Source organism: Cherax quadricarinatus, chromosome 100 (assembly GCF_038502225.1).
Source record: "Cherax quadricarinatus isolate ZL_2023a chromosome 100, ASM3850222v1, whole genome shotgun sequence".
Taxonomy (NCBI): domain Eukaryota; kingdom Metazoa; phylum Arthropoda; class Malacostraca; order Decapoda; family Parastacidae; genus Cherax; species Cherax quadricarinatus.
The window spans coordinates 9,052,151-9,061,100 of NC_091391.1; the positions used below are offsets into that span (position 1 = coordinate 9,052,151).

Genomic DNA, 8,950 nt, shown 5'->3' on the forward strand with positions numbered 1-8,950 from the left:
TCTCACTCCAAAACTTTTTCTTATTTTCAACAAAATTTGTTGATAACATCTCACCCACTCTCTCATTTGCTCTCTTTTTACATTGCTTCACCACTCTCTTAACCTCTCTCTTTTTCTCCATATACTCTTCCCTCCTTGCATCACTTCTACTTTGTAAAAACTTCTCATATGCTAACTTTTTCTCCCTTACTACTCTCTTTACATCATCATTCCACCAATCGCTCCTCTTCCCTCCTGCACCCACTTTCCTGTAACCACAAACTTCTGCTGAACACTCTAACACTACATTTTTAAACCTACCCCATACCTCTTCGACCCCATTGCCTATGCTCTCATTAGCCCATCTATCCTCCAATAGCTGTTTATATCTTACCCTAACTGCCTCCTCTTTTAGTTTATAAACCTTCACCTCTCTATTCCCTGATGCTTCTATTCTCCTTGTATCCCATCTACCTTTTACTCTCAGTGTAGCTACAACTAGAAAGTGATCTGATATATCTGTGGCCCCTCTATAAACATGTACATCCTGAAGTCTACTCGACAGTCTTTTATCTACCAATACATAATCCAACAAACTACTGTCATTTCGCCCTACATCATATCTTGTATACTTATTTATCCTCTTTTTCTTAAAATATGTATTACCTATAACTAAACCCCTTTCTATACAAAGTTCAATCAAAGGACTCCCATTATCATTTACACCTGGCACCCCAAACTTACCTACCACACCCTCTCTAAAAGTTTCTCCTACTTTAGCATTCAGGTCCCCTACCACAATTACTCTCTCACTTGGTTCAAAGGCTCCTATACATTCACTTAACATCTCCCAAAATCTCTCTCTCTCCTCTGCATTCCTCTCTTCTCCAGGTGCATACACGCTTGTTATAACCCACTTCTCGCATCCAACCTTTACTTTAATCCACATAATTCTTGAATTTACACATTCATATTCTCTTTTCTCCTTCCATAACTGATCATTTAACATTACTGCTACCCCTTCCTTTGCTCTAACTCTCTCAGATACTCCAGATTTAATCCCATTTATTTCCCCCCACTGAAACTCTCCTACCCCCTTCAGCTTTGTTTCGCTTAGGGCCAGGACATCCAACTTCTTTTCATTCATAACATCAGCAATCATCTGTTTCTTGTCATCCGCACTACATCCACGCACATTTAAGCATCCCAGTTTTATAAAGTTTCTCTTCTTCTCTTTTTTAGTAAATGTCTACAGGAGAAGGGGTTACTTGCCCATTGCTCCCGGCATTTTAGTCGCCTCATACGACACGCATGGCTTACGGAGGAAAGATTCTTTTCCACTTCCCCATGGACAATAGAAGAAATAAAGAAGAACAAGAGCTATTTAGAAAAAGGAGAAAAACCTAGATGTAGGTATATATATATGCATGTGCGTGTCTGTGAAGTGTGACCAAAGTGTAAGTAGGAGTAGCAAGATATCCCTGTTATCTAGCGTGTTTATGAGACAGAAAAAGACACCAGCAATCCTACCATCATGCAAAACAGTTACAGGTTTTTGTTTCACAGTCATCTGGCAGGACGGTAGTACTTCCCTGGGTGGTTGCTGTCTACCAACCTACTACCTACATGTTGGTCGTTTCCCACCGAGAAGAAAAAGCTCTCACTTCACACGGTGAGGGTCCGGGTTCGATTTCCGTTGCAGAGGTGGAAACACTGGGAGTGTTTCTTTACACCAGTTGTCCATGTTCACCATCAGCAAAATAGGTACCTGGGTGTTAGTGGACTGGTGTGGGTCACATCCTGGGTGTTAGTGGACTGGTGTGGGTCACATCCTGGGTGTTAGTGGACTGGTGTGGGTCACATCCTGGGTGTTAGTGGACTGGTGTGGGTCGCATCCTGGGTGTTAGTGGACTGGTGTGGGTCACATCCTGGGTGTTAGTGGACTGGTGTGGGTCGCATCCTGGGTGTTAGTGGACTGGTGTGGGTCACATCCTGGGTGTTAGTGGACTGGTGTGGGTCACATCCTGGGTGTTAGCGGACTGGTGTGGGTCACATCCTGGGTGTTAGTGGACTGGTGTGGGTCACATCCTGGGTGTTAGTGGACTGGTGTGGGTCACATCTTGGGTGTTAGTGGACTGGTGTGGGTCACATCCTGGGTGTTAGTGGACTGGTGTGGGTCACATCCTGGGTGTTAGTGGACTGGTGTGGGTCACATCCTGGGTGTTAGTGGACTGGTGTGGGTCACATCCTGGGTGTTAGTGGACTGGTGTGGGTCACATCCTGGGTGTTATTGGACTGGTGTGGGTCACATCCTGGGTGTTAGTGGACTGGTGTGGGTCACATCCTGGGTGTTAGTGGACTGGTGTGGGTCGCATCCTGGGTGTTAGTGGACTGGTGTGGGTCACATCCTGGGTGTTAGTGGACTGGTGTGCGTCGCATCCTGGGTGTTAGTGGACTGGTGTGGGTCACATCCTGGGTGTTAGTGGACTGGTGTGGGTCACATCCTGGGTGTTAGTGGACTGGTGTGGGTCGCATCCTGGGTGTTAGTGGACTGGTGTGGGTCACATCCTGTGTGTTAGTGGACTGGTGTGGGTCACATCCTGGGTGTTAGTGGACTGGTGTGGGTCGCATCCTGGGTGTTAGTGGACTGGTGTGGGTCACATCCTGGGTGTTAGTGGACTGGTGTGGGTCACATCCTGGGTGTTAGTGGACTGGTGTGGGTCGCATCCTGGGTGTTAGTGGACTGGTGTGGGTCACATCCTGGGTGTTAGTGGACTGGTGTGGGTCACATCCTGGGTGTTAGCGGACTGGTGTGGTTCACATCCTGGGTGTTAGTGGACTGGTTTTGGTCGCATCCTGGGTGTTAGTAGACTGGTGTGGGTCGCATCCTGGGTGTTAGTGGGCTGGTGTGGGTCGCATCCTGGGACAAAACTGACCTAATTTGCAGGAAATGCTCGGCATAACAAGCGACTTTCTATATAGTAGTATGTCGTTGATGTCAGCTATGATCTGTATACCTTGTACATGTACTTGCATACCTTGTGCATGTACTTGCATACCTTGTACATGTACTTGTATACCTTGTACATGTACTTGTATTCCTTGTACATGTACTTGTATACCTTGTACATGTACTTGTATTCCTTGTACATGTACTTGTAGCAAATAAAGATATATTACTTTCACCATTATTCGTACATAATCACTGTCTTTGCAGAGCCGTCTCAGGAGATGTGCTAGGTATGATGCGCACCCCGATACATTTCCTCGAGTGTTTTTTGAAGCTTCATGACTTTGTACTTGGTGTGGTTAAACTCCAGAAGCTATCTCTTGGACCAGGTTTGCAGCCTGTCCAGATCTCCTTGTAGGATTACCTGATGCTCATCACCTTATATTCTTGGTACCTTCACATCGTCTACAAACTGGGACACTTCTGAGACTATCAACTACAACTTTTATATTATCCTGTCTACCATCTTACTAGCATATTATAACCAAGTCATTGCCATTTTTATTTTTATCATTTTTTTATAATTCTTTTGCTACCTTAATTTGTGTATTTTATCCTGTCAATTTAAATCTAATTATACTCTAATTCTTGTAAACAACTTATATAAGACCTTAGTGCAATTACAATTGAGAGTCTTGTGCCTTTATTATATTATTAGATTAATCACAGTTGTACTATAGCTCATTCTACCTCAAGACATAGTCAATACCAAATTCACTATATTAGACCATAGTCCAGTTACTAGTGAGAGACTAGTGCTATTTTGAATTTGTATTTTTATATTATTAGATTAAACCTATTGTACTATAGCTCATTCTAGCTCAAAACAAAAGTCAATATATTAGACCTTAGTGCAATTACAAGTGAGAGTCTTGTTCTATTTTTAATTTGTACTTTTATATTATTAGATTAAACCTATTGTACTTTAGCTCACTCTAGCTCAAAACATAGACTCCACAAAAGTCATTATATTAGACCTTAGTGCAATTACAAGTGAGAGTCTTGTTCTATTTTTAATTTGTATTTTTATATTACTAGTTTATACCTAGTTGTACTTTAGTTCATTCCAGCACAACACATAGACAACATCAACTTCATTATGTGTAGTAGTGACTATACTCTACATGACCAAAATACTCTAGCTATATACTTGTCCAAACTTCCTACCACTACAGATATCAGTACTAGAACTCAACACACAACTCAGGATATAAATAACCATAATTTAAACCTAGAAGATGATTGATCACGTTGACCCTGATCTAAACCTCCATAATCTGACACCCAATCAAAACCTATTGGAAAGTAACTGCCTTTATTACACAGCATCACAAGCCAGCACTATCCTAAACAATGCTAAAAGTCTATCAGTACTAAACTACAATATCAGGTCCTTTAGCAAACACTATGATGACCTCCTAGCACTCCTTGAATCACTAAAGACACCCTTCTCCTGCATTATTCTTACTGAGACCTGGCTTAAGCAGGACACAATAGATATCTACCCTCTACCAGGATACACAGCAATTCACAACTGCAGACCAAACCAAGTTGGGGGTGGTATTGCAATCTATTACTCTAACCAATTATCTTGTATTAGCACCACTTGCTTTAGTGATGAATAGGGGGAATACATTTTTGCTAATTTTATTGAAAAAAAACTTAAGACACCTATAACAATCGGTGCCATTTACCGGATGCCTCACACAAACATCCCAAATTTCAGTGAGAAATTAAAGTCACTAATAACAAACAGACAAATGAATAAGCACCACCTTCTCTTAGCTGGAGACTTCAACATCAACCTTGGCATACTAGATGATCAGCCTGTAACTGATTTCATCAACAATATGAACAACACACTTCTCATACCAACAATAACTAAACCAACCAGGCTCACTGAGACAAGTGCAACCATAATAGACCACATATGGACCAATATACTAGCCCCCCTTAAATCAGGGATAATCACAGATAGCACTACAGACCACTACCCTACCTTCCTCCTGACAAACATTAGTAAACCACCACTTGAATACAACAAAGTCTCATTTAGACTCCATGACGAGGCCTCAGTAAGGAAGTTCACAGCTGACCTAGAGACTGTTGACTGGCCTACAGAATGGACAGACATTTTTCTTAACAAATTACTTAGACTATACAACAAACATTGTCCTATAAAAACAAAACAGATCACAAACAAACGGCTTGGCTGCCCATGGCTAACCAGCACCATTCTGAAATCCATTGACAAGAAACACCAATATGAAAAGCAATATAGACAGGGCTTAATACACAAAGATATTCTTAAACACTATTCATCAGCTCTCACCAAAGTAATAAAGAAAGCCAAACAACTATACTACTCCAGTAGATTCACAGACACTAGAGGAGATATAAAAAAGACCTGGAAAACACTCTCTCAGATTCTAGGGACCCACAAACTGAGAAAAACCAAGAATATTGTCCTAACTAAACCTAATGAAACACCACTACATCCCACTGACACAGCTAACAAGATAAACGACTTCTTCTCAACCATAGGATCTAATCTCGCCAGTAAAATCCCACATACCAATGCCCATGCCGGGGACTACCTAGATGGGAATTTCCCAAATTCCTTCTATCTCGCACCAACTGAGCCCACGGAAGTCACCGAGATTATAAAGTCACTTAAAAATAACTCGGGGAATCTGTCTCATGTCCCACCATTACTGTACAAGCGAGCGGCCCATGTACTTTCGCATGCTATTTCATTACTTTTTAACAAGTCACTAGAGACTAGCACCTTCCCGAAACTACTCAAGATGGCAAGGGTTACACCAATACATAAAGGTGGTGACCCTACAGACTTAAACAACTATAGGCCAATATCTAACTTACCATTGCTATCCAAAATCTTTGAGAAACTCGTGCACAGGAGACTGTATTCATTTATAACGGCTCAAAACATACTCAACCCCTGCCAATTTGGATTCAGGAAAAATAAAAGCACTAATGATGCAATCATAAAAATGCTAGATCTGCTTTACACAGCATTGGAAAATAAGGAATATCCACTAGGAATTTTTATTGACCTAAGAAAAGCTTTTGACACAGTAGACCACGACATCCTACTCCACAAACTTGATCATTACGGTATAAGAGGCCATGCGCTTGCTTATTTCAAATCTTACATTACTAATAGGTATCAGTATGTCACCATTAAAGACACAGCATCAGCAACACGGCCACTTGATACTGGAGTTCCGCAGGGAAGTGTCCTTGGTCCCCTGCTCTTCCTCATATACATCAATGACCTTCCAAACGTATCCCAACACCTGAAACCCATTCTCTTTGCTGACGACACGACTTATGTCATCTCTCACCCTAATCTTGCCACCCTCAACACCATTGTGAATGAGGAGCTGATCAAAATATCGACTTGGATGACAGCCAATAAACTTACGCTTAACACTGACAAAACCTACTATATTATGTTTGGTAGCAGAGTAGGAGATGCACAAATTAACATTAAGATTGACAACACTCTAATTACCAGAAATAATGGGGGCAAATTCCTAGGCTTATACCTTGACAACAACCTGAATTTCAGCACCCATATCCAGCATATAACCAAAAAAGTATCCAAAACGGTTGGGATCCTCTCCAAGATACGATACTACGTGCCGCAAAATGCCCTTCTCACACTATACCACTCACTTATTTATCCATACCTCACCTATGCTATTTGTGCTTGGGGATCAACTGCAGCAACACACCTAAAGCCAATAATAACCCAACAAAAAGCTGCAGTAAGAATAATCACTAAATCCCATCCCTGGCAACACACCCCCCCACTCTTCATAGACCTAAACTTACTCCCTGTTCAGTACATCCACACTTACTACTGTGCAATCTACATCTACAGGGCCTTAAACTTTAATATCAACCTTTACCTACAACGCTTTCTTGATAGTTGTGACAGAACCCACAGGCATAACACCAGACACAAACATCTCTACGACATTCCCCGTGTCCGACTAAACCTTTACAAAAATTCAATGTATGTCAAAGGCCCTAAAATCTGGAATACCCTACCTGAGAACTCTAGAACTGCAGACACATTCATCACCTTCAAAACTACCATTAGAAAACATCTTATCTCCCTGATACACCCCGTCAACTAACTACACGAATACCACCTGGTGGTTCACACTTACACTCACCCATTTGACCATAAACAGAAATATTAATCTCAATCTTAAAATAATGAATCCTGTGATACTCCAATACTGAAACTATGTACTGTGCCAAAACAAAAGCATTCACATTGCTAAACTCACAAACTAGTATTTAGTCACTTAGCCATAATACCAACTTACCTCATAATTTGTAATATTTTACAATTAAGAATAAAACTAAGTATGCCCGAAATGCCTAGCCATGCTAAGCGTTCTAGTGGTACACGCTGTAATGCCTAGCCATGCTAAGCGTTCTAGTGGTACACTCTGTAATCATTATTTTACTACATGTAAACCACACAATAACCAAATTTCTGTAAACTCAGCATTGTAATCCTTTTAGAGAATAAACTGTGAACTTTGAATCGCGTCCCTCATGTCATTCACATACTACAAACAGCACCGGACCTGGGACTGGCCCTTGTGGAACTCCGCTCCGCGAGTGTGATACACTCCTGGTAAATTCCTATATGAGAAAAAAGACTGAACTTGACTAGAGTAAAACCGAATAATTTTGAAACTAGCGAAAAATTAATGTTTAATTATGAAAACAATAGTTTCAAATTATTGTAGAAATATTGTAGTATTAATATTGGTGGAATTACCGACAATATGTTAAGTGAAAGGACACAAGTGAACTAATGCGACATTTTATTGTGGCAATGTTTCGCTTTTTGTCAAGTCGTAACGGCTTGATGAAGTTCCTGGAGAGCGAAACGTTGCCACAATGTCACACTAGCTGCATTTGTATCCTTTTACTTAACAGAAATATTGTTATCTGGTGAGGATGTAGATGGTAATCAGGTTCTAGGTAGCAGAGGTTCATTATCACTGTGACTGAGGAAGTCAGAGTTGACTTCCTGACTTCACTTCTTAAACATAACGTCAAGTGTTATGGTAGTGTTATCTCTTTTAAGTATTCACTAATACTTATTTCTTAGCTTTAATCTATTAGATTTTTCAAAATCTCATAAATGTACAAAGGAAACCCAGAAAATTCTGAAGTAGCATCGGTGGTTCAGTGGTAGAATTCTCGCCTGCCACGCGGGAGGCCCGGGTTCGATTCCCGGCCGATGCATTTATTGCAAACCTGTGACTGCAACATAAAGGTGTAATTGATGTACCAAACTTAAATGTTAAAATCTTTAATTGTATTTAGTAATTTTTGCTAAATATTTAACAGAGATTCTTGTATTAATTATTACGAGGAAGACAATGAATATGTGAAGGAACATGAAAATGTAAGAAAAATCAATGTAAGTGGGATAATTTAATTAAATGTAATTATGAAGCATAAATTAATAGGCATAAATGAATACAATTATAATAGCGTCATTATGAACTATTAATACTCGAAGATATATCTGCCAACTTGACAAGATAAATGTTATCAGTATGAATGTTCTATATTACTTAAAGTACATTAATCTCAGATTGTACATAAATATTTACTTATGAGAAACTTAATGCAATACATCTGATGTAAAATGGAACAATAAAAATCCCAAGTAGAGGTGAATGACAATGTTATTTAATGTGAAAAATCAAAGTGTCCTTGAGACACGCAAGTCACGGATGTAATGTGTCCTTGAGACACGCAAGTCACGGATGTAATGATCGTGTGTGACTACGTAGTTCTGGCCACACTCAACAACCTGAAGTGAGAGAATAAGGTTTAATAAATATAAACACAAGTGCAGTGTAATGTGATCCTTTATTGACATCGTTTCGCCCACAC

The 8,950-nt window shown here is 40.3% G+C and overlaps 1 non-coding gene across 1 annotated transcript; it reads left to right on the forward strand.

Moving 5' to 3' along the window:
- Positions 1–8,219: 8,219 nt before the first annotated feature.
- TRNAG-GCC (transfer RNA glycine (anticodon GCC)) lies at positions 8,220–8,290 on the forward strand. The gene has a single exon. It is a non-coding gene; the product is annotated as a tRNA-Gly (tRNA).
- Positions 8,291–8,950: the final 660 nt, after the last annotated feature.